The following is a 23,338-nucleotide window of genomic DNA, read 5'->3' as shown; positions in this document are numbered from 1 at the left end:
CTTTTCAAATAACTGATTTTTGAGTTGGTTGATTCTATTGTGTGTTTTTCTGTCGCATCTATTTTTCTCTTTCTCTTTATTTCCTGTATTTTCCTTTCTTTGGGTGTGCTTTGTGTGCTTAGCCAGCCCTCTCAGTGGTTGTGGGGCACGGGCGGGACTGAAGGTGGTCCTTGTTGGTGGGCATCCTGAGCCGTGTGCAGGTCAGTGTGGGCCCTCCCTTGGGCTGTTAGTGAACAAGCCTAAGGCATGTGGCTCACTGGTAAAATGGGACATTGTTTGCCAGATTTTTTTCCAGGACCAGTTTGAGTGTGTGGAGAACAGTAAAGGTGAAGTAAAGCTTACCAGGTAAAGAAGGTGGATTGAGTCCCTATGTCTGCTCTGTGTCTTCCTGAGACCTAACACACCCACGGTGACGAGGGCTGTTTGAAAGGTGAGAGCCCCTGTGAATAGGAGGGACGTGAGAGGAAGCACCAGCATCACATTTGGAAGCTGGGTGTGGCTTGCAGAGTTGCTGATGGAGTTCCTGACCTGAGAGCGCCAAGTGCTGACTGAGGAGACGTGAAAGCCGAGGGCCAGCTCGGTTTGTGCCACGGAGTTTTCAGAAAGCGCAGGCTCTGCAGCGCCATCCCCCCCAGAGTGGCAGCCAGCGGGGCAGAGAAGAATCGGTTGGAAGTCAGCTTTCAAGGCAGGCAGAGCCCAGGTCCTTCCTCACTCAGGGTGGCTGGGCGGCTGCCCTGTCCTCCGCACAGCAGAAGATTGACATTCCCTCAACAGAGGGTAAAGCCATTGGCCCACTTTTGAGGGTGGGGCACCTTACAGAAAATCCTAGTGATTAATGAACTTACGCATGGCCACCGCTGAGATTCCTGGCCTGTGTTCTCCACTGGCTGTCCGAGTCCTGGCATCCAGCCTTTGTCCACTAAGCAAGGGTTAGAACACCTCCCCTGGGGCCCTGACCAGATCAGGAAGAGACCAGAGGCACTAAGATCTGTGCCTCCTGGCTCCTCCTATGGGAAGCTTGTGGTGGACAAGCCCCGGTCGTTTCTTTAGAGCACACCAGATAGCTGAGGAAAGTCACTAACAGAAAAGACAGAAAAGACCAAAGCTAACAAATGGATAAAAGCAACTTAGAGGAAATGCAGATTACAGTCATGACAGGGACATGTTCTGAGAACTGTCGTTGTGTGAGCATCATACAGTGCACTTCACAAACCCAGATGGTGCAGCCCACTACACACCTAGGCTACATGGTGCTCATCTTATGGGACCACTGTTGTCTCTATGATCCGTCATCAGCCGAAACGTCGTGATGCGGCACATGACTTATGCAGGGTCAAAACTTCCAGGAGAAAACCTCTCATAAACATCCTCAGCTGAGAGTAGGTATTTTTAACCTGGAACAAGAAAAGGATTCTGTCAGAAGAACGTGCAGTGAACAGGAAGAGCTCTGGAAAAGTAAAGCTATGTGAGTGCGTATGGAAAAACGTCAGTGTAAGGTTTGGAAAGGTGGAGGAAACCTCCCAGAAAGAAGAACACAGAGACAAAAAGAACAAACAAGAAAAACAAAACTGGAGGATCCGTCCATGTGGACCATGTTTGATAAAAAGAGTTGTCAAAAAACCAGCAAAAAATGGAGGGGAGGAGGTTACAGTTGGCCCCCCGCCCACGGGTTCTGCCCCTGCAATCAAAAGGCCTCCGATGGTTGCGTCTGCACTGCGCATGGGGACTTTTCTTGTCATTATACCCTAAACAATACAGGATAACAACTATTTGCATGGCATTTGCATGGTATTAGTCATTACAGGTAATCTAGAGATGATTTAAGTATACGAGAGGATGTGCATAGGTTATTTGCAAGAACTAGGCCATTTTATATAAGGGTTTTGAGCATCTGTGGAGTTTGGTATCCGTGGGGGTCCTGGAACCAATCCTCTGTGGATACCAAAGGACGACTATAAAATGAAATAATTCCAAAAACTTTTTGGGGTGGCCGAGTGGTTGAGTTCACGTGCTCTGTTGGTGGCCCAGAGTTTTGTGGGTTCGGATCCTGGCATGGACCAGGCACTGATTGTCAGCCATGCTGAGGTAGCATCCCACATGCCACAATTAGAAGGACCTACAACTAAAAATATACAACAGTGTACCTGGGGGCTTTGGAGAGAAGAAGGAAAAATAAAATCTTAAAAAAAAATTTTTTCCTAGAACTGAAGATATTCTAGACTGAAAGTACCTAGTCCAATGGATGACAGTGTGCTCACTAAGGCAGCTTCTGTGAAGTTTTGGAATGTTAGGGCAAAGACATGATCTGGTAAGGTTCCAGAAAGATGGACACAGATTACATACAAATCGAGAATCGGAGTGGCTTTGGACCTCTTAACAGCAGCATGGCAATCTAGCAGAGAGCAGAGCATTCCAGAGTTTGCAGGAAAATCGTTTTCAACCTAGAATTCTATACCCAGTCAAACTGCCAGTCCAGTGGGAGGGCAGACTAAAGGTATTTTGCGACTTGCAAAGTCTCAAAACATGTGTCTCCTTCCTCTCCTTTTCCAGAAAGCTACTGGAGGATGCCTTCTGTTAAAAAAAGAAAGTAACCAATGAAAGAGGAAGAATTTGGTTACAGGGGACAGGAATATTGGTAACAGGAGGGACTGAGAGCCTGGTGACAGTTGTGCACTAGAGAGGAGAGTCTTCAGACCTTCTGGAGCAAGAAGGAAGGCTCTAGGAAGGAGTTCTTCCTGAAGAGGAATTGATGGGCCGCCTCATCCGTCTGGATGCCTTGAGGTTTGGGTGGTTTAAAGAGCTCAGGGTGCAACTAGTGGTAAGTACATTGAGAACTAAGCAAACGAAAGAACGGTCCTATCATTAGCCTCTGGGAAAACACGAGTAGTGCAGGAAATGGAGATAGGTGGTCTCCTTCGGCCTCGCTGTGGGTGGTGTTTACCTGTCACGTGAATGGGACTGCTGACTTCAGCCAGCCAGACTTAGGACTCAGCTGTATTGGCGGTTGGAGTATATGCCCGAGGCTGGAGGGGGTGAGAGGAAAGGCCTGAATCCTCATCGTCAGTCGTGGGAAGTCATCGATGATGCCCCAAAGGAAGAAGTCAGGAAGGGTGGTGGTACAAGCAGGTTATCTAGAGAAATGGAGGTAAATTTCAAAACAATTGGCGCCACTAACTTAGAGCAGTTGCTTCTGGGCTGAGGGAAGCGGTGCAGGAGACAGAGCTGAGGGCAGAGCGCTGTCGCTTTCCGTAGCAAACCTTGTGGTTTGACTGTTTACACTTTGTTTGTATAACTTTGATAGAAGTCCTTTATAAATGGGAGAAAAGGAGATTTTCCTGAGAATGTCACGGCCTGCCGGCACGTGCTGTGGCTTCAGCCGGAGGTGTATGTGCCAGTCCCGCTCCTGGAAGTGTTCCGCACACGCAGAGCACAGTGTCTCATGGGGTGGCCTTGTGCGCGGCTGACTTCAGCCCTCCCCCGTGTCCACAGCCGGGCCCACAAAGCGCTTCCGGAACTCCGGACTTGTCCGCGCAGTGGGCGGGGCTGAGACGGGAGTGTGACCAGCCAAGTGGGTCTCAGCTCCTCAGGCTCTCAGTCCTTCGTTCCCTAGGTCCCTCCCACGAGGCCCTGGTCGAGGGCAGGAGGAAGGCTGCTCATCGCGCTGCAGGATGTTGCTGGGAGGCAGAGCCCAGCCAGGTGGGGAGCAGCTGCCCGCGCTGGTGCCTGCAGCCGCAGTTGCCCTGCCCGCCGGGGCGACTGTGTCCTCTCATCTTCTATTCTGGGAAGCACGTGACTCACGCAGTGTTTGTGGCTTTTCCCAGAGAAATCTTTTTCCCCTAGGAGGCTTGAGTGTTCTCGGGAGACAGGAACTTCCCGCCAAGAGCCGTGGGGCCCTTTGCAGAGTCAGAGGGTCGTGCAGGGGTGGGAATTAGCCTGAGAGCCCGTGTCTGGAGTTCAGCTGTGATTCTGCAGCTTCCTAGCGGTATGACCTTGCACCAGTCGGGGCACTCCCCGAGCTTCCATTTGCTGATAGGGTTGTTGGGATTGAGGGCCGCTTGGAAGTAAGGCCAGTGGCGAACGCTCACTATGCGTGCTAGTCGCCGTTGTAAGCACCTCCCGTGCATTCACTCATTGGACCCTACAGCCTTCGAGATGGCGGGTACTGTTGTCTCACCCATGTTGTGAACGAGGAGGGAGGCGGGGAGGCTCCCAGCCATGTGGGGCCCCGGCCAGTGGCTGCGGCAGGACTCCCTCCGGGGCTGCTCGGCTGTGCCTGCCCCGTCCAGGGTCACGGTTAGCTGGGATTTGTAGTCGCGGGTGTTCATTCTCATGGGGCTTTTGCCACATTCTTGATAACTTCCATGCCCATTGCAGGTGGCGTGAACTAAAGAAGATAATGCTTACAAGGTGCCTGGCACTGTGTGGCTGCTTCACAAATAGAGTTATAAAAACACTATGTGTAGCCTGTTGTTACTTCTGTGTCTTGGGGAGACAAAAGAGAATCCTGTAGAATGTGTGGCCCCTGATTTGCCAAGCTGCGTAGTGCAGAGAGAAGACAATACTGATTCAGTGGCCTGGGAAAGTCATCAAGATCTCCTATGTGGAGCCTTCTGGCCGCCTGACTTGTTTATTTGCAGGTGGTCGGGTATGTGGGAGATGAGAGCACGAAGCTGGGCCCGGGACGGGGCGTCGGAACAGCATGGTTGCACCCCCAGGGTCAGCTGGCTGGGATTGCTGGGCCCTCATGGGTGTCCTTGGGTTCAGGGTCTGGGGACGTAGCCATGTCCTCACTTCCTGGTTCACTCCAGGCAAATTGAGCAGCACATCCTTTCTGCGCCAGCCCTGCTTCCAACCCTGAGCTGTGTGCTGTGTGACTTCCACCTCACAAGGAACAGAGAACGATGTCACCCACTGGGGCCTCTGGGCACCTGGAGAGAAGGAGACGAGGGTCCGGGATGCATCTTCCTGCCGTCTCTTCACCCATCCCTCGTCATCCCATGGAGCTGGCAGGGCTGACCGGTGGTGTGGGGCTGTCTTGGAAGAAGTTGGTAGGAGGTGGCACCTCGTGTCTGTCCCTGCATTGGGGGCAGCTGGGCTGAGGAGGGTGTGGTGAGAGAAGCCTTCACACCTAGTAAGTAGGACCCTGCCCAGAAGCTCCTGGTTACAGGCCGCCCAGAGACTGCGTTTTCTCGTCTGTAGCGGCTGTGCAGTCCCCCCTCCTGCCTGCGCGGGTTGTGAGGCGCCGAGTGCCTGGCGCTCTGCTGTGTGGGGCGAGCGCTCATGCTCTACATCGGAGGTGCTGGTCCGCTTCCGGCCTCGTGGTTCCTGGGATCCTGCACTTGCAGGTGTCTGCGGTGGGGCGGTGGCCGAGGGGGAGCGGGCTGTTCATGTCCTCTTGAAAAACTCTCTTTTGCATTCTCTCCTTTTGTATTGGAGGCCCACTTGCATTTAAAGGAAGAGGCTCCTGGAGAAAGCATTGTGTTTTTGTTTTGAAAGAGACTGGTTTGGTCGCAGGGTGCTGCAGTAGGAATCTGCCTCCCTAGGGTCACCGTTCCGGACGCCGTTTGTGACGGACTTGCTCCCCAGATAGTGGGAGCTTTGGGCGGCATCCCAGCGGAGTCTTGTTGAGGTTTAGCTCGTTTGTTCTGGGCCTGCTCTTGGGCGAGGTGGTCCCGCTTACCATCCAGAGCCTGACAGGGTAGGTGGGACTGTCCCAGTAGAGGCTGAGCCAAGGGACCTGGCAGCTGGGCGTGGTCATGAGCGAATCCTGCAGCTCGCTCTGTCTGCAGTGCTCTCTGGGATTGTCTGTACAGCAAAGGGTGGGCTGATGCAAGTCACCAGCTTCTTTCAGGCATGAAGTTAGTGTTTTTGCAGGGTTCCGACCCCACAGAATGCAGAGTCTTTCCAGCTTTTTGATCACGAAGCTGGCTTGAGTGCTGGTGCTGCCTCTTGGAGCCAGGTGACTGTAGGCAAGTGGGTTAGGCCTCTCAGTTGTGGTGAGACCTGGACAGTGGGGCAGTGATGGGCACGGTTGGCACGGTGCTCAGTACTGCTCCCAGCTGCCACTCTGTGCTTCTCGCTGGCTGTTGGGTTGTCAGGATTTTCTCCCCTTTTTCGTTTCTGCTCGTTCTTTGACTGGAGCCACCCAAAGTGTAGCAGGAGGGAAAACTGGGCCCTTTTGAGGCAGTGTGAAGTCCTGCCTGTGTTGGCAGCTTGTCTGTATTCCAGCTGAGACCTTTGAATTGTCGAGAGCAGGAGCTGTTCTGCTCTCGATCCCTGTAACAGCCAGCCCGCCTCCTGTGTTTCTGCCTGTCCCAGCTGTGAGCAGCTTGCCCCTCTGTTCCCCGTCACTGGGCACGGCTCCCCGTCTCCTCTGCCCCTGTACCCACAGCTGGGTCTCATGTCCGCTCCCCTCCCTCATCAGCCAGTGTCTGTCTGCCTCCTGGCTCCGTCTCTGGGGGCTTTCCTCAAGCTCTGCCTGTCCTCCCTGCTCTCACCCTGTGTTAAAACCTGCTTGTCAGCGGCTGCCTCACTGCTCTTGTCTCCACTTTGCCTCTGACGAGCCCCTCACTCCAGCATGGAGGGCCCTCTGAGACGGAGCTCTGAGCACCTCGCTCTGCCTATGCCTTTCGTGATGAAGTCCTCATTTCACTTGGTAGTGTGGCTGACAGCACACCCCTTGGCCTGGCCCTGGGCCCTCTCCCAGCCTCCTGTTGCGTCGCCTGCCTGGCCCTCTGCGCCTAGCTGCACCCAGCGTTGCTCCTGCGCTTTCTCTCCCTCTGTGGATTTCGCCATCGGTGGTGTAGTTCTGCACTCAAGCCAGGCCAGCGCTTCGTGGCCTCGGACACTGCTGGATAACTTTGCGCAGTTCTTAGGTGGCCTGGGACTACTCTGGCGGCTGCAGCCAGGTGCTGTTTGGGGATGGGACATCTGGGCTGGCTCTGTTCACCATGTGCCGCCCTCAGGGATGCCCGGGAGGCTGTGCCACTCTCTTCCCTGTGGCCTTTCTTTGTGGCCTGAATGAGCTGCTTCACGTGGTGGCTGGATCCGTGAGGACAGACCCCAGGGCAGTGCTTGTCAGGTTGCAGGAGCCGTGGCCACGCTCAGCCTAGGCCCGGGCTCAGCGCGCCTGGATACTGGAGCCCCCCTTCTTCTCTTCGAGGACCCTCGTTCTTTGTTTAGGTGTCTTCTCTCACGAAGCCTTCCGTGGGCCCCTCCTCACCCCGCACTGTGTTGCCTGAGTCACTGTCAATGCCCCATTATGGCACTGGCACCAACTGCTGGTTGTTCTGTGTCCCTGTAACTCAATGCGGTGGGGACGTGCCACCTGTCTGGGGGGGTCACGGTGCCCAGCCGTGCAGGGCCTGCTGTGAGAGGCTTTGCTGTTGGCCTCTGGGGGTGGGAGCAGAGATTTTTTCCATGTAAATAATAATTTATCTTCCTAAGTATTCGTTTTTCCTGGAACACAGTGGAGCAAGGTGGCTGTGGAGCTTGGTTGTTAATTTTGTCTCACAAGTCCTGTTCTCCGCGAGGCAGTAAGAGGCAGATGAGCGAGAGGAGGGCCGGCGCTGAGGGGAGGCCGCTCGCAGAGGCCCCTGTGGGTCTCTCCAGGTGCAGGTCCTCACAGGGGCTGCAGAACGCCGCGAGCGTCTCGAGACCCCTGTGTCCTAAACCTTCATACTTGCCTGAAAACACTTGCACGGCGTCCTTTGTAGTGGCCACCCGGCAGGCTGTCCTCTGGGGTCCTGCCGTTGCCCCTCTAAGGGGATACTGAGGTGGTTTCCTGTTCTTCCTGCTATAAACACCACGAGGATTAATGTTGCTACGCATCTCTTTTGAAAGCACATTTTTAAAACAAATCACCAAATGTGACCAGGTCTTTCTCCTCCTTAAGTGGCTTGTTGTCCTCCTTAGAATAAGACCTGGGCCGGCCCCGTGGCTTAGTGGTTAAGTTCGTGCACTCCACTGCAGGCGGCCCAGTGTTTCGTCGGTTCGAATCCTGGGCGCGGACATGGCACTGCTCATCGAGCCACGCTGAGGCAGCATCCCACATACCACAACTAGAAGGACTCACAACTAAGAATACGCATCTATGTACCTGGGGGTTTTGGGGAGAAAAAGGAAAAAAATAAAATCTTTAAAAAAAAAAAAAAGAAATAATGACCAGATATTTAAAAAAAAAAAGAATAAGACCCAAAGGCTTCACCCTGGCCGCTGCCCTCTGGCCTCTCCACTCTGGCCCTGCGGTCTGTGCCGACATCCCAGAGCCTGTCGTGCATTTGTGCCTCGGGGACCCAGCCCTCGCTGCACCCTCTGAGGCCTGGAAGTTTCCCTTGCTCGGCTTGTTCTCCCCGTCGTTCACGTCATCAGGGAGCAGGTCCTTAAGAGACTTTTGCTTTTGGAAACAGAATCCCAGATCAGGATGAGAGCTCCTCTTCCCCTCGTCCCTTCCTCTCACTTCAGGATGGGTAAACCAAAGTTCAGAAAGGTGCGATAACCTGCCCAGGGCCACACAGCAGCAGGGTCCCTCCTGGGACCACAGCCCAGATCTCCAACATGCCTGTTGCTTTCCCAGGGTTCTGAGACTTTCTGCCCTGTATTGCTCAGCACGTTTGGAGAGCGTCTCACTAGTCAGGGCCCCTTCTCCGAGGGTCTGTATCCGAGCAGTCCTTTGTTCCCACGCCGCCTTTGATTGTCCCCCTGGAAGCCAGCTCGCTTGATGTGTAAGTCACTGTTCCCTGCTCTGCAGTCTCCTGCCTCTGCTGGAAGAAATCTCTGTCGGTAGGCTGGGTGTGTCGGGGAGAGGGGAGGTTTGTCTAGCTCTTGGACATTGAGTCATGACCAAGAGCAGATCAGTCAGAGGTGGCGACCTGGCATCTCTGAAGTCACAGTGTAGTCACACACGGGAAACAAGGCTTGATTTCCCCATAGGTCACATGCCCCCTTCCAACACATCTGTTGCCCCGACTGGGGCACCCTGCCTTCGCCTCCTTGCTTACCTGCCACCTTGTGTACTGGGGCACCATCTGTCGCTGTGGGGTCATTTCACGTTCTGAGTTCGCCTGGGTCTTTCTTGAGGCACCTGGGCCGCGAGAGCTGCAGTTGCTCCTCTGTAGAATGAGGGTACTGCCTCTTCCACCGATTCCAGCTCAGCCTCCCACACTGTGGACCCGTTTCTGGAAGCGTGCTCTGTGAAGTGCACTGTTCAGGTGTCAAGGTGATGGCTGTTCTTGTGGACCAGCAAGTCTGCCCGTGGGTGCTCTGCCTGGGGGCCTCTTTCTATTGGAGGTCCTCATCACCTGGACCCCTGGGGCTTCATGGTGTTCCTGGAGTCTGGCACGAGGCCCCTCAGCCCCTGGCAGGCGTGGTTCTGCTCAGACCCTGTCCACGCTCAGCTGCCTTGGTCTCAGTCGTGCTGTGGACGGGCCCCTCCGCTCCTGGAGGCCGGCTCGCTTGTGTCCCGCTGTGGCCCCAGCCCTCCACTCAGTGCTCCTGCTCCGAGCTCCTTGCTGAAGTTGAGTTTGGGGCCGTTAGCCAGCTGCCTTTTTGAATGTTTCCAGCGTTCAAAAGATCAACTTCTCCAAAGAGTGAGGGAGCAGGGAGAGGGAAGTACGGCATTTGTCTGAAAGGTTTTGAGAGCTTTTTTTAGCTCGAGCGGTTCAAAGAGCGCCTCTTGTTAATCAGAGGAATATTCTAGCATCCCTGGGGTGGTCACACTGGCTTAATTGGGACCCAGGCTGCTTTGAAGTCCTTTTAATCCTTCCTGAGCTGGGAGAAAGAATTTGAAGGCAGCAACTGGAAATCTGAAATTTCTTCATTTTATTTACATGTGTCTGGGGACCCACGTAGTCCGTTTCCTGGAGCAGTTAAGCCGAGTGCTGGCTGGTGGGCAGCCGGGTGTGGCCTGGGCTGCGTTAGGCTGGAGTGGGAGGCCAGTCCCTGGAAGAGGAGCCGCACGCTGTGGCCGAGTGAGGGCTGCGGCAGCACTCGGGGTGTCTGGACGGGCAGGCGGGTGGCCGGCGCTGCTGGTGTGGCCGTCCGTGTGGAGACTCCACGTGAGAGGGAGCTTGTGACCCCAACGGTCCTGCCTGAGGTGGTCAGGGTGTGACTCCAGGGCTTCCCCTTCCACCGAGAAGCATGGCGTTCCCCAACCACAGCCCTCACTGACCGGAGCCTGAGCCTCACCTGGAATTCTGGCCACAGGCTCGTCTTTCTCAGCGCACCTGTGGGCACGCGTGCTGGCCAGCGAGCCATGGCCCGGTTCCTGCCGGTCCTCGCCTGCCCGCAGAGGGCCTCCGGCAGCCTCCCATCGCCTGTCACCTCCCTCCTCAGGGGCAAGGCCCACTGCCCAGCAGAGCACCTGGTGGCATTTTGTTTGGATCATTCCAGAATTTGCTGAAGGTTGTGAGCACTTGCTCACTCAGTCCCGCTCCCAGGAGGCAGTGTTGGTCCATCCGAGACCAACACTGCCATTTGCACGTGTTGTTGTAATTACATAATTTAATTAAATATTATAGAGGCCGATGAAAAAGAAATGTGTGAAGAAAGCAGTGTTTCTGTGACAACGAAGTCAAATGCTTTGGAAAATCTCGAAGGAAAATTACTAAAACGTTCCTCATGAATAAAGTGAATTGACTGTAAAAGATTAAGAGGAAAAGTTGTAAACTTTAGGAAGGTTGCTGGTGTCCCTTTTAGAGAAGCAAAGCTGAAATCATGGATTCTGTTCTGTGGTTCATGTGAAAAATATAAGATGAAGGTAAGGTTAGTGGGCCCATATTTGAAGAAAAAGTTTGCAGCTTGGGGAAGGATTGTGTATCTGTAATATTTTAAGTTAAAATATTTGAGATATATATATAAAACATTCAATTCCCCACGTTAGGCAACTTTTAGGATCAATTACCAGGCTTGATTATTTTTAGATAGAAGCTTTTTACTAATATATTTTTGCCTCACTTACAATGCGAATTATTGTTACATATAGCCAAACATCATTGAGGAATGACATAGGATTGTTTTATTACAAATGGTTATGGTTAGATTTTTATGCATTAGTTCATCATGGAATAATTGTTTCCTTTTTAGAAAATTTTTGCATGATACCTGATTGTGCAATGTAAGTTTATAACACTAAGCTTTAAAAAATTGTTTTCTGAGTAGGTGTTATATTTCTTTGGTACAAATATTAAAACTTTAAAAAAAAGGTATATAGTGATAAATCTGCTGCCCAGTTTTCATCTTTTCTGTGAGGAAGCTGCTGTTTTTCTGTTGCTTATGCTTTGAAACCTCTTATGTATGTACAAACCAATATAGCCATGCTTATTTTCTATTTCTTTCGTACAAATGGTGGCATAATATACTCATGTTCTGCTTCTCGTATTTTTATTTAGCAATGCATTTTGGAGACTTTCCCATATTGACATATGAAAAGATTCTTCATTCTTTTCATTTTTACTTATTTATTTGTTTATTTGGTGAGGAAGACTGACCCTGAGCTAACATCTGTTGCCAGTCTTCCTCTTTTTGCTTGAGGAAGATTGGCTTGAGCTAATATCCGTGCCAGTCTTCCTCTATTTTGTATGTAGGACGCTGCCATAGTGTGGCTTGATGAGCGGTGTATAGGTCGGTGCCTGGAATCTGAACCCGTGAACCCTGGGCCACCAAAGCAGAGTGTGCAAACTTAACCACTAGGCCACCGGCCTGGCCTATTCTTTTTATTTTGAACAGATTCCATTATATGGATGGGCTGTAATTTATTTAGCCAGTAATAACTAACCTTCTAATCCGGTGGTCTGAGTTCAAACTTTGGGAGAATATAGTTGCGTAGTTATTGTTCTGGAAGGGTATCCTGATTTTTGGTTCATTCAGCTAATATTTCTTGAAAGCCTGTTGTCGTACTGGGCATTGTTCTCCATTCACGGCTGGTGAAAAACAACAAAATAAAAACAGTTCCTTGATTTTTGGAGCTTCCATTCCTGTTGAAGCAGAAAGACAGCAAATAAATAAATAGGTGAAATCTATGGCCTGTAAGTCTCTGAAGCACAGTGGTGTAGGGAAGAGTGGCAGAGGGTTTGGGGAGGGAGGGGGGTCTTACAGTTTTAAACAGGATGGCTGGGGCAGGCCCAAATGAGAACTCAATGATGCTTGAGCAGAGGCCTGAAAGAGTTGATGAGGGAGCAGACTGGAGATACCTAGGGGAAGAGTCTTCTAGAAGAGGGAGGTGCCAGCCCTGAGGTGGGAGTATGGCTTGAGTCCAGTGATGGGAGTCAGAGAGGCAGCTGTGTTGGGCCGTGTTGGGCCTCACAGGCTCTGGTGGTGACTTGGCTTTTACTTGGCATTGTGGTGGGAATACACTGGAGAGTTTTGACAAAAGAGGCACATTCTCTGACTCACGTTGTAAAGTAATCACCGTGGTTGCTGTGTTACAGATGGATGCTTGAAGGGCAAGTACGAAATCAAGGGGACCAATTCCGAGGTATCGTGATGGTCTGGGGAAAGATGGTGGCCTGGATCATGGCAGTTGTGGTAGAGCTGGTGCAAAGTAGTTGAATTGGCGTCTGTTTTGAAGATAGATGTGACGGGATTTGCTGGCGGATTGGAAGTGGGGTGTGGGAAAGCTCTGCGGATTACAATTTTTGGCCTGGGAAGCTGTCAGGACAGGTTCCATTTCCTGAGATGGAGAAGATGTGGGAGGAACAGGAGGCAGGTCAGGAATATGCTTCTGGGCATGCGAAGTTCAACGTACTTCTTACACGAGAGGAGATGTTGAGCAGGCGAATGGATGACTGTGGAATTCAGAATCTGGAGTTGTGAGTGCATTTAGCTTGTATTTAAAGCTGTGGAATGTCATGGTTGGGAGCACAGCCCTGGGGGAGGAGGTGGGTAGGGAGGAGAACAGGTCGATTAAGTACTGGGACAGGAGGCCTTCCAGTATTAAGGGACCAGTGAAGGAGACTGAGAAGGAGCGGCAGCGAGGTGGGAGGAAGACAGGGACAGGGTGGTGTCCTGGGAGAGAACAGGAAAGCGTGTGAGGGAGGAGGGAGCCATCACTCTGTCAGATGCTACAAAGAGGCTGGTAAGCTGAGGGCTGAGGTTGGGTGCGAGAGCCCACCTTCCCGAGTGGTCTCGGGGGGGAGGATCGGAGCGAGTCCTGTCAGGAGGGCTGGAGCAGAGGCAGTGGGCGCAGACGGCATTTTCAGCGTGTGCTTTCGGTAGAGGAGACCTGAGGAAGAGGCAGTGGCGCCGGGGTGTGGGGTCCAGAGCGCTGGAGAGAACGGGATGAGCCTCTGCAGTGGCGCTGCCAGCAGACCTCTCGGGGGTGGACACCCGTGTGGCTCACCTGCGGACAGTGGGGAAGTAGGGAGCGCCAGGATGTGTCTCAGAGTAAGGTGAGGGTCCGTTGATGTGCGCTAATTTGTTTCTCTGTGGCAGCGAATTGGAGAAGCATGTGCCTTTGGGTGCCTCTCTTCTCGGCAGGTAGTACGTGTGACTGGTGGGAGATAGCCCTTTGCTCCATGTGGAAACCATTGCTGATCACACGGGAGAGTTGCCACGTGGTGAGGGCCTGCTGCGTGGCGCTGCTTGGGGCCTTTGGATGCGTGCCCGGGGCCGGAGAGAGGCGTGGGGGCCGCTGGAGCCTGAGACCTCATCCGTTACTGGCCACCTCTCCATGGGGAAAGAGTGACTTGTTCTCTGTTTATCTGGGAAATGGGCAGCTTTACAAGACGTACAAACGGCCATTGTCTACTGTATGGCCAAGATGTCATGGAATGGCCCCAGACCAAGTGGCTAGAGGGACTGATGACCTTCACAGTCCTCTGAAGCTTGGGTGCCTATGGTCTCAGCACCAGTCGTCACAGCCTTCCTTTTTCTGGACCATCTGACCTCCAGCTCAGTGGCCCTAGGGCTTTGCACAGTGGGAACAGCAACCGGAAGGTGGCCCTTCAGAACCTGGCCCTGATCTGGGCCACACGGAAACTTGTCCTCCTTCTTTAAGAGAACAGTAGCTGCTTCCTTATCGCCGTCCTGGGATGCATACCAGGTTTTGTCTTAACTCACCTTGGTGACAGGAGTCCCTCCTGACCCCAGCTGCACCTCCCCACGCAGCTGTGTCATGTTTTCAAGAAGAACCTGGCTTTATAGGACATCCTACCGCCCCGTGACTTCACAGCCATGAATGCCTGTCCTCCTTTCAGGTTTTAGCACTAAGTTTTGCTTCTCATGCTTTCCTTTCCTGGTTCTGCATGCTTCCGGCAGAAATGAACCCTGGGAGGGAGCCCACCCCACTTGGCTTTCGTCACCCTCCTGTAGGGCTTTCCGGCTGGAGCCACCCTCTGGACTGTGGCCCGCGCCCCGTGGGCTTCTGTTCTCAGGACAGTAGCTCCTTGAAGGAGCGCTGGAGGTTCCCCGTTTGTTAGTTAGTTTGTGGTTGTTGCTGTGCCATTCACTTTAGGAATTGGCATCCTCTGGACCTCTTGTCTTTCAAAGCCTCTGAAACCGGCACTTTGGGCTCCAAGAGTCCTGGCATCTGCTGTCAGGGCCTCAGAATAGCTGCTGCCAGGCGGGGGTGCCTTCACCTTGCAAAGAAACCACGGGGCTTGCCTCCCCAGGCCGTGCTGTTCTGCTCGCAGCTGAGTTTGAGTCAAAATTCAGCTGCAGATCTAACAAAAAGACTTTTTTCCCCTTTAAAACCCACCAGTTAGAGTTAAAAGGCTTCACAGCCGAAGCCAGAGTTTTAAACAGCAGCTGTCACAGCTTGGGCTGCAGTTGGAACTGTCACTCCCCTGTCATCTCCAGTTGGAGGACCCTGAGGCCCTCTGAAGGCCCCCCCTTTGCAGTGTGTGGGGCGAAGTTTGAGGGCGGACTGATCTCCTGTCGGCGTGTGCCGGGGCTGCTTTTGGGCTCTGATGATGCTTGGCCCGGCTCCTGCGAGTTCCGGGCGTTGAGCTAATCCTCAGAGCGCCCTTGGTAAACATCTCTGAGTAGCTCCAGCCGCACAGCAGGTCAGGAGGTTTCTGGAAAATAAACACTCTTCCTGCCATTTGGAGGCACTTTGGCCTCAGGTCCTTGATGCGATGTGGTGAGGGCTGCAGCTGTTTACTAATCCTGCACAATTCAACAGCTCTTCGGGAAGGCTCTTCCACCCGCCCCCGGAGCTCTGGGTAGGTGGGTGCTGCGTGGCTGCGGCTCTCCCTTCCTGCAGGGTGCGGTCCCGGTGCCCGAACCCCAGGCTTCTCCTGGTGTGTCCCCTCCTCCTTTTCCACATGTCCTTCTCCCTGGGTCCCCAGCGCCCTGGGCCCCTGCTGGCACACACTAGAGGAACCCCATCTTCTGTCAGTTCCCTGGCTTCTCCAGCTGGAAGTTTCCCAGTGGCATTTTCCTAGTTAGCATGCTGTATGTGTGGGGTTTTCTTAGTTTTCGCTTGTACTTATGCATGTAATATATGAATTCCCATCATAAGAAATTCAAATAATGCACAAGAAGTTAAAGATCCCTTTGATTCCACTACCAGTCTCAGCCCTGACCTGGAGGTGCCCATCAGTATCAATTTGGGGTGAACCTTTCTAGATTATGTTCTATAAATATGCCTACATATCTTTGACTTTCTCTCTTTGTGTCTAGAAATACGTTGTCGGTGCAGCATTGGGTGTGTAAACGGAGGCAGACACGGTATGGACCACTGTGTGGTGCTGGCCCACCCGGCTCTGCTGGAGGGTGCGATTTGGGTGCTCATTGCTTGGCAGTGCTGGCTGAGCCTGTGCCCTAAGGCCGGGTGGTCCCTAAAGTCTGAATAAATGAACTCCTTCCTTGGGGCCCAGAAATCAGTGTCCCTGCCCCTGCGTGCCTCTTCCTGCCCGGCACGTGGCCGTCTGTACCCTCCTTGGCACCTCCTGTGCCGGCCATTTCCCCGAGGGGTGACCATGTGAAAGTGCACTGAGCGTCTGGCTGCACCTTTCTGAGGATGTCCTTGCGTCTCCCGCTGTGTGCTCAGCCCTCAGCCCTGCATAGCCTGGAGCGCGGGGGTGGAAAAACGCACGTACACATGTGATGTATGACATACTGTACACACGTGTGCCAGTGTCTGCCTCTTGTTCTCTGCCATAGGTCAGCGCACAAGAGAAAGAGGCCTGGGGCTCTAGAATGGCGCGGGCGGTCTCTCAGGTCCCCACGCACTGTGCGGAGCCGACCCTGGGGGTGCTGACTGACCTTCTGAGGTTATCAATCCAGGGAGGCTGTGCGTAGCTTCCTGCCGTTGGCCTGTAAGGCAGTACGAGGCCAGAGGACATGCATCGGTCCAGGGTGTTCTCACGGTGGTCTCCCTGTGGTTGCTGGACTACGACGGTTGGGGGCTCCTCTTTGGAACAGTCACGAAGCCACTTTGTGAGTCACAGAGGAAGACAGACCATCTCACCTTGTCGGAACTGGTTCCTGTGGCCCCCGGTTTCCAAAGCTGGAAGTTACAGTTAAGTGTTGTTGAACGAAGTTCTCACAACAAAATTATAGAAACTTTTTGAAAAATGAAAAAACATTAGGAATCCTGCAACTATGATGTAACTCTTGCTTGTTCTTAAACATTTTCTTCCAGTTCTCATCTCCACACAATACATATTCTTAATTGAATGGCACTTAACCTTATTTTCTGGTTTTGCTTTTTTCAATGTATATATGTTTACAGTTGAAAAGGGACAAATATGTTAGCATTTTAAAATACTTTCTCATGTCACTTATACTGACTGTTTCAATGGCGTTGTGGGTATGGTGTATTTTATAGAACTAGTCTGAGGTTGTTGGACACTGTAGCGCTGCCCCGGAGCCTGGCTGCCTGGCTCTTCTGTGCCTCAGCTTCCCCATCTATGAAATGTGCATAGTGATAGTATAGTACTGCCTCGTAAGGCGGCTGAAAGGATTAAATGGCCTGACGTGTCAAGCGCTCGCAGTGGGGCCTGTCTGGGAGTGTGCAGCGACTTTGCCGTCTCAGAAATGTACTTCCATGAACTCTGGAGGTGGCTCCCCTGGAGCTGCGCAGGGGGGCTTCCCTGTTTACAGCAGCCTTTTGTTGTTTTGAAGGCGGTGGTTGATTATGTATCAAGCAGGCAAAAAGTCTGGTAGCCTTTTCTTACATAGTAGCCAAAGCAGTCACTCGATTTCAGGTGTTAGTTTCCAGGATTCTGGTGATGACATTTGTAGTTAAAGGACTCTGCCTTGTCTTCTGGGATTTTTCTTTTAGATTTAGGCCAGATTCTGGAGCCTGGTATTTGCCCATCTGGTTGACAGAGAACATGAGAGAACGTTTGTCAGATGTCCAGTTGGTGGTTTCCTTGATGGTGTAGGGATTTTTTGGAACTGGCCCTGTGGTGTCATAGTTATTTTACCACTTGGATTCCTCCATTTTTTTTGGCTTGAGGAAGGTTAGCCCTGAGCTAACATCTGTGCCAGTCTTCCTCCACTTTTTTTTTTAATATGTGGGTTGCTGCCACAACCTGGCTGCCAAAGAGTGGTGTGGGTCCACCTCTGGGATCCGAAGCCATGAACCCAGGCCGCCAAAACAGAGCATGCCGAGCTTAAGTCCTGTGCCGTGGGGCTGGCCCCTGGATTCCTCCTCTTTTTCTGCAGATTGTCGGTGGTTCGAAGTTATGCGTTGAGAACCACCAGGGAGCTTGCTGGCACATCCTGAGCCCCCACCTGCAGGGGTTTTGGTTCAGTGGATCAAGAGGTGGAGGTGGGTGGGCTCACGTTATTCCAGATGATTCTGATGCACATGGTCTGTGACCACTCGTACTATTCTAGACGCCCTCCATCCCCTTATGATGCCACACCCCGCAAAACCACGTGTATCCCACTACCTTGAGCAGAAATGAGTGTCCCCTCCCATGTTCTCCTGTGTTTTTGGCTGTTTGTAGCAACCACGTGGCCATGGATCACATGGCATAGGATCATATTTAATGGGTGTATAGTCTCCTGTGTTATGACTGTGAGAACTTACTGATTTTCTGGTGTTGGGCTTTTTTTGTAAATGTTAAAAACAGTGACATGAGGAATGTAAGCTGGTGCAGCTGCTATGGAAAACAGTATGGCAGTTCCTCAAAAAACCTGAAAATGAGGGGCTGGCCTGGTGGTACAGTGGTTAAGTTCATGTGCTCTCTGCTTTGGCTGCTTGGGTTCATCAGTTCGGGTCCTGGATGTGGACCTAGCACTGCTCGTCAAGCCATGCTGTGGTGGGATCCCACATACAATAGAGAAAAATGGGCACAGATGTTAGCTCAGGGCCAGTCTTCCTCATGCTAAAAGAGGAAGATTGGCAACAGACATTAGCTCAGGGCCAAGCTTCCTCACACACAAAAAATGAAAATGGAATGATCCAGCAATTCCACTTCTGGCTGTGTATCCAAAAGAGTTGAAAGCAGAGATTTGAACCCGTATTTGTAAACCAGGGCTCACAGCAGCGTTATTCACATGGCCAAAAGGCGGAAGCAGCCCAGGTGTCCACTGATGCATGAGTGGATAAAGAGAGTGTGGCCCATCCGTGCAATGGGTTATTCTTGAGCCATGAAAAGGAAGGAGATTCTGACGCATGCTACAATGTGGATGATCCTTGAGGACATTATCTGAGTGAAGTAAGCCAGTCACAAAAAGACAAATACTCTATGATTCTACGTAAATGAGGTCCCTAGAGTTGTCAAATTCAGAAAGTAGATGGCCGGCGCCAGGGGCTGGGGGAAGGGTATGGGGAGTTCATGTTTAATGGGGACCAGGTTTCAGTTTGGGAAGATGAAGTTCTGGAGATGGATGGTGTGATGGCTGCACAACAACGTGAATGTGCTCAATGCCCCTGAACTGGACACTTAAAAATGGTTAAGATGGCCAGTTTTATGTTACACGTATTTTACCACCATTAAAAGCAAATGGTGTGATGAGGCCTCCTTAGCCGTCCGTGGCTCACATCCATGGTCGCTTTCTTGAGGTGCGCTCCTGGACCTGCAGTTGCTGGTCGACGGGTGTGCCTTCCCGCTTTGGTCACTTTTCTTACCTTGTCTTCCTGGGCAGCCTGGCCCTCCGTGGGCAGTGGGGGCAGGGCAGCAGCCTCGGCAGCGACTTGTCTTGCCTGGTCACAGGAGCCACCACACTGGAGGAGTAAGCTCTCCCGTCTCCCAGCACCTGGGCTTCCCCCTGGTGTGGAGGCCCGGAGCAGCTGGCTGGCGAGGACCTCCGGGGTACACGAGTCCACCCATGGTAGAGTCCGCTGTTGGCCCAGAAGCCTCCTGAATCCCTCCTTATCCGGCCCTGGGGGGACCAGGTTACCGTGTGAGTCCTGTGGTCCCCAGTACTCACCCGCATCCTCTGCTCAGGATGTTTTCTCATGGTCATGCTGTGAATGTCCAAGTAGGGTGGGACTGCTTCCTGGAGAGGTCATGGGGAGCTGGGCCCTGCTCTGCCCGAGCAAGCTCCACGTGCCCTCGCCTCACCCCTTGTTGTGGCCTCAGGCGTGTCCACACTTGGCAAAACCACGCACTGGAACGTGCCGAAACCATTCTAACTAAAGCTCGTGCGCTCCTCTCCTCCAACAGAGCGTTTCCTTTCCAATTGACACCACGGCACTGAGGGTGAACAGAGTTCCACGCCGTGCGGAGTATTGATTGGTGATTATTTCTCATCAAAACTTGTGTTCCTCAGTTACATAATGAGATACTGTATGTCACTTTCATTGTCACCTGTGTTTTGTCCTTGCTTCCCAATCGCATTGTGAAAACGGGATTGAATGGTGTACTTGGATAGCTGTCTTTTTCTGCTCCCGTGAAATGAATGGGTATGTGAGGGTTGTCAGATGGTAGTGCCGTGCTGTGCCTGGGTCGTGGGTTGTGGAAATGAGCCTGAGGAAGCCCATCGAGCTGGCAGGTCAGCCTGGAGTGGTCTGGGCCGTGACTGAGTCTGCTCTTCTGTGGTTGGTCCGTCTCTGTTTCCTTTGAACATTTCCTGCCCTTTCTCAGTCTCTGGGTGGAATAAACTGGTTGGAAGTGAAATTCTTGAATGTTGTCATCTAGCTTACTGGGCTTTGTGTTTTTTAGGAGAGGTGGGAACCTCGTGGCTAGCAAGCATGACTGGACTGCTGAGGCTCGATTTAGCCAAAGCAGTTGCTGCGGGTTTTTCAGCTCGAGAGGCCACGAAGGGAAAGGCGGTCCAGTTGCTATGTGCCCTCCAGCAGCTGCTGGGGCAGGACTGAAGTGGGAACGGGAGTGGGCATCCTGGCCTGAGCAGGTTAGCCTTCTGGAACTGGGCCCACAGGAAGGGCAGGCTGTGCAGCTTCAAGGCCTCCCTCTGCCAGAGCGGGGGTGGCACATCTGAGTGATGACATATCGGGTTTGGAGCCGGAGTGTGGCCAAGAACCAGCTGGCTGGAAAGCCCACTGTGGCCGTGCAAAGGCGTGTGGACTGTGCTCCGTGGTTGTGTGGGGCAAGCCACCCCCCTGTCCCACCCTCTTTTGTCTCGGGGAAAGCAGCTCTCTCCACCCTCTCCGGAAGGGGCGCCACGGACTCAGCACATGCCTTGAGGTCCCGCTCCTCAGGCATGTGGACACGTGTCGGCATGGCTGGCCTCCTGTCTGCGGGGAGGAGAGGACAGGAGAGTCTAGGAAAGCCAGTTCCTTCTTGGTTTATGTGAACCTGGAGCCCGGCCCTGGATGCTGAGTTGAAATGGCTGCTCAAAACTTCCAGAGCGTTCCGGTGTCTGATGGCCTCTGTGAAGTGTTGAATGGAAGGGTGTGTGAGACTCAGGCTGTCCTGGGTGTGGCCCGTGTGGCCCCTCATGTGTGCATCGGCCTGGGCAGCTGTCACAAGAAGATGCAGATGCCCCGAGCCATCAGTGGGAGTAGAGCATTTCAGAAAGATACCATATTAAGTTCACTTTTCTTTTGAACCACTCCCAATTTTCTCCTCATTGTCAAATTGTTGCATTTCAGATTATCTTTACTTCAAAGGAGGTTGGAGAGCCTTGGCTCGCAGTGAGTCTGGCTCTGCTGTGTTGCTCTAGCTCCTGGCTTTTCGGGGCTGGTTTGTACCTCCGGGTGAGAATCTTGTTTCTAAAGCTGTCATGTGCCGATCGCTCTCCAGATTCCAACGAGGCTTCTACTGGAGCATGTTGTGGGCAGCTTGCCCTCCGTGAGAGGAGGCCTCATCTCAGTTGGTGAGAACCCCCCAAGACTTGGTGGCTGTCTCTCTGGCAGCTGCCTCTCCATGGCTCCTTCCCGCTGTTTCAGGGCTGAGCAGACGGCCCAGCCAGGCAGTGGCGTGAGGAAGAGGGCAGGCAGGGGCTCGCTTCCCGTCACCCTCTGCAGCATCTGTCTGCTTCTCCCGCACGGTGTTGGCTGGTGCCGGCCCACCGGGGCTGGGGGCTTGAAGATGTGGCCATGCGAGATGTTTTGTTTATTTGTTTTCAATAAATCTTCCCATTGATTAGTAACAGTTTGCATACCCCTTTGCCTGGGTGACAGAAAAATATAAAACAAGTTAAGTATCTCTTTAAAACGTTTCAGAAAACAATGTCTCTTGGCTTGAAAGGACTTACTTATTTTGCTTATTTCTTTTCCTGCTAGTGTTTTTAACTCCCTGAGGTTGGAAAACCTCGGAAAACTCTGGGAAGAATGGGAAGTGGCATTGAAGGCCGGCTCGCCCCCTCCCAGAAGTCGGCTTCTCAGAAGGCCTTTTACTAAGGAGCATCTTTTCAACGGAACCATTTTCTCATCCGCAGAGCCAGCTCGTATTTAGGGAGCAGTGCCGGTAGCAATCTCTGCACTGTGCCTCCTGGCTCCTTCCACTCGGAGGCCATGTCCTCACAAACATCCCCTGAAGGGGGCTTTCCTCGGTGGTGGGGTAAGGCGGGCTGAAAGGCAGAAGGTCTGCGGTTACCGCGGGAAGAGCGTGCCTGCGGAGGCCCAGGCGTGAGGACTCAGGCGGGGGCCCCGCTCTGTGTCGGGGCTGCACTGGGCTTTCAGGACGTGCTGCCGACCAACCGGAGGTCGTGGGAGCTCACCTTCTGGTGATGGCGGATGCCAAGACCCCCACACTGATCACCAGTGAAGTGGGGCTTGGCAGTGCTGTGATAGGGTGGGGAGCAGCTTGGGGACTTGATGGAGAAATCCTCTTCGAGGCAGGGACATTTTCCTGAGACCTCTCTTTTGAGAAAGAGCTAGCCCTGGGAAGACCGAGGGAGGAGCTTTGCAAGCGCAGGGTTAACTGATGCAGAGTTTTGGGGGAGCAAAACGAGTTGACACGTTCAAGTGGTGGAGGCAAGGCCAGCAGTAGGCAGAGGGGCCCCAGGGGCTGGCTCCTGCAGCGCTTGTGGAACGTGGGCTTGAGGTTGGGTTTTAAGCAGATTTCTGTGCAGCGTCCTTGGTTACGACATGACTGTGGGTGCCTTCTGCTGATGTCAGCAGGAGAGGTTCGCTGCTAGGCATGTGGAGGTGCTCCCTGGGTGCCCCTGAGGCCCAAGAGCAGCCCAGAGCTGGGCTCTGTGGTGGCTTTGGAGGCCAGGAAGAGAGCCTTCAAGGACGACAGTGACCAGGATCCATGTCTTTGTAGCTTTGTGTAGACTTCCCACGGAGGGCGCATCTGCTTGGTGTAGCTTGGGTCGTGGCGCCCTGGTACAGTGGAGGGAAGGTGGACCTCTGACCACTGTGATGGAGTGGCCGTTGCCTAAACGGGAGTGGGTAAGGCCCCAGCGCCTCACACAGTGTTGCCGTGCGTGGCTCTGTGCTTGGTCCTCAGGCCTTGAGCTCACCCACCTCTTGGCCACTCCATGCCAGGGAGCCCCCTGTGTGTGTGCCCATGTGTGTGTCAGAGAGTGTTCACCCCCCACTGTGTATTCCTTTCAGCCTCTCAGAGCCGTTCTTGGTGCGTGTTCTCCTGAGCTCTGGTGCAAGTTAGAGCATGGGGTTCAGATGGAGGCTCAGGTTGCTCAGGGTGGAGCAGACTAGAACCAGCCATTTGAGTCTCAGTTTTCTCATTTGTAAAATGGAAACGATAAACCACAGGGTTGCTCTGAGCACTCACTGAGATAATTAATCTGGAATAGTTTTGAAAATTGTAAAGCATCATTGTACCTGTGGGCCTCTGTTGTTCTCACTTTTATTATTGCTGCTGCTTTATGTGTGGGTTTGCAAGGGAAAGGGGGGAAAGGAGACTGAAGTGCACGGAGTGCCTCCTCTGAGCCAGGACTTGGAAGGTGCTTCTCACACGCTCCTTGTCCTCACAGCAGAGTGACGCTGTTATGCGTTGACCCTGTTTCCCCAGATGAAATAAAATCAAGGCTCGTAATAATAACTGACCCGATGTGCTGCAGCTGTGGGGGG

The 23,338-nt window shown here is 52.9% G+C and overlaps 1 protein-coding gene across 10 annotated transcripts in view; it reads left to right on the top strand.

Annotated features, from left to right (window-relative positions):
- Positions 1 to 23,338, top strand: part of MAD1L1 (mitotic arrest deficient 1 like 1) — a 420,727-nt gene that overhangs the window by 54,396 nt on the left and 342,993 nt on the right. Inside the window, exons 1-2 of one of the 10 annotated variants that reach the window (XM_070231377.1) lie at positions 15,624 to 15,666; positions 16,102 to 16,459. The exons of 7 other annotated variants lie outside the window; for them this stretch is intronic. The gene's annotated coding sequence lies outside the window, so the exon portion shown is untranslated. Of the gene's footprint in view, positions 1 to 2,409; positions 2,819 to 15,623; positions 15,667 to 16,101; positions 16,460 to 23,338 lie in introns of those variants that run through there. 2 more of the 10 variants (XM_070231376.1, XM_070231375.1) reach the window with 2 other exon arrangements.

This window comes from Equus caballus, chromosome 13 (assembly GCF_041296265.1).
Source record: "Equus caballus isolate H_3958 breed thoroughbred chromosome 13, TB-T2T, whole genome shotgun sequence".
Lineage (NCBI taxonomy): Eukaryota > Metazoa > Chordata > Mammalia > Perissodactyla > Equidae > Equus > Equus caballus.
Note: the sequence above shows the minus strand (reverse complement) of the source record. Positions and strands in the feature narration are given on the sequence as shown.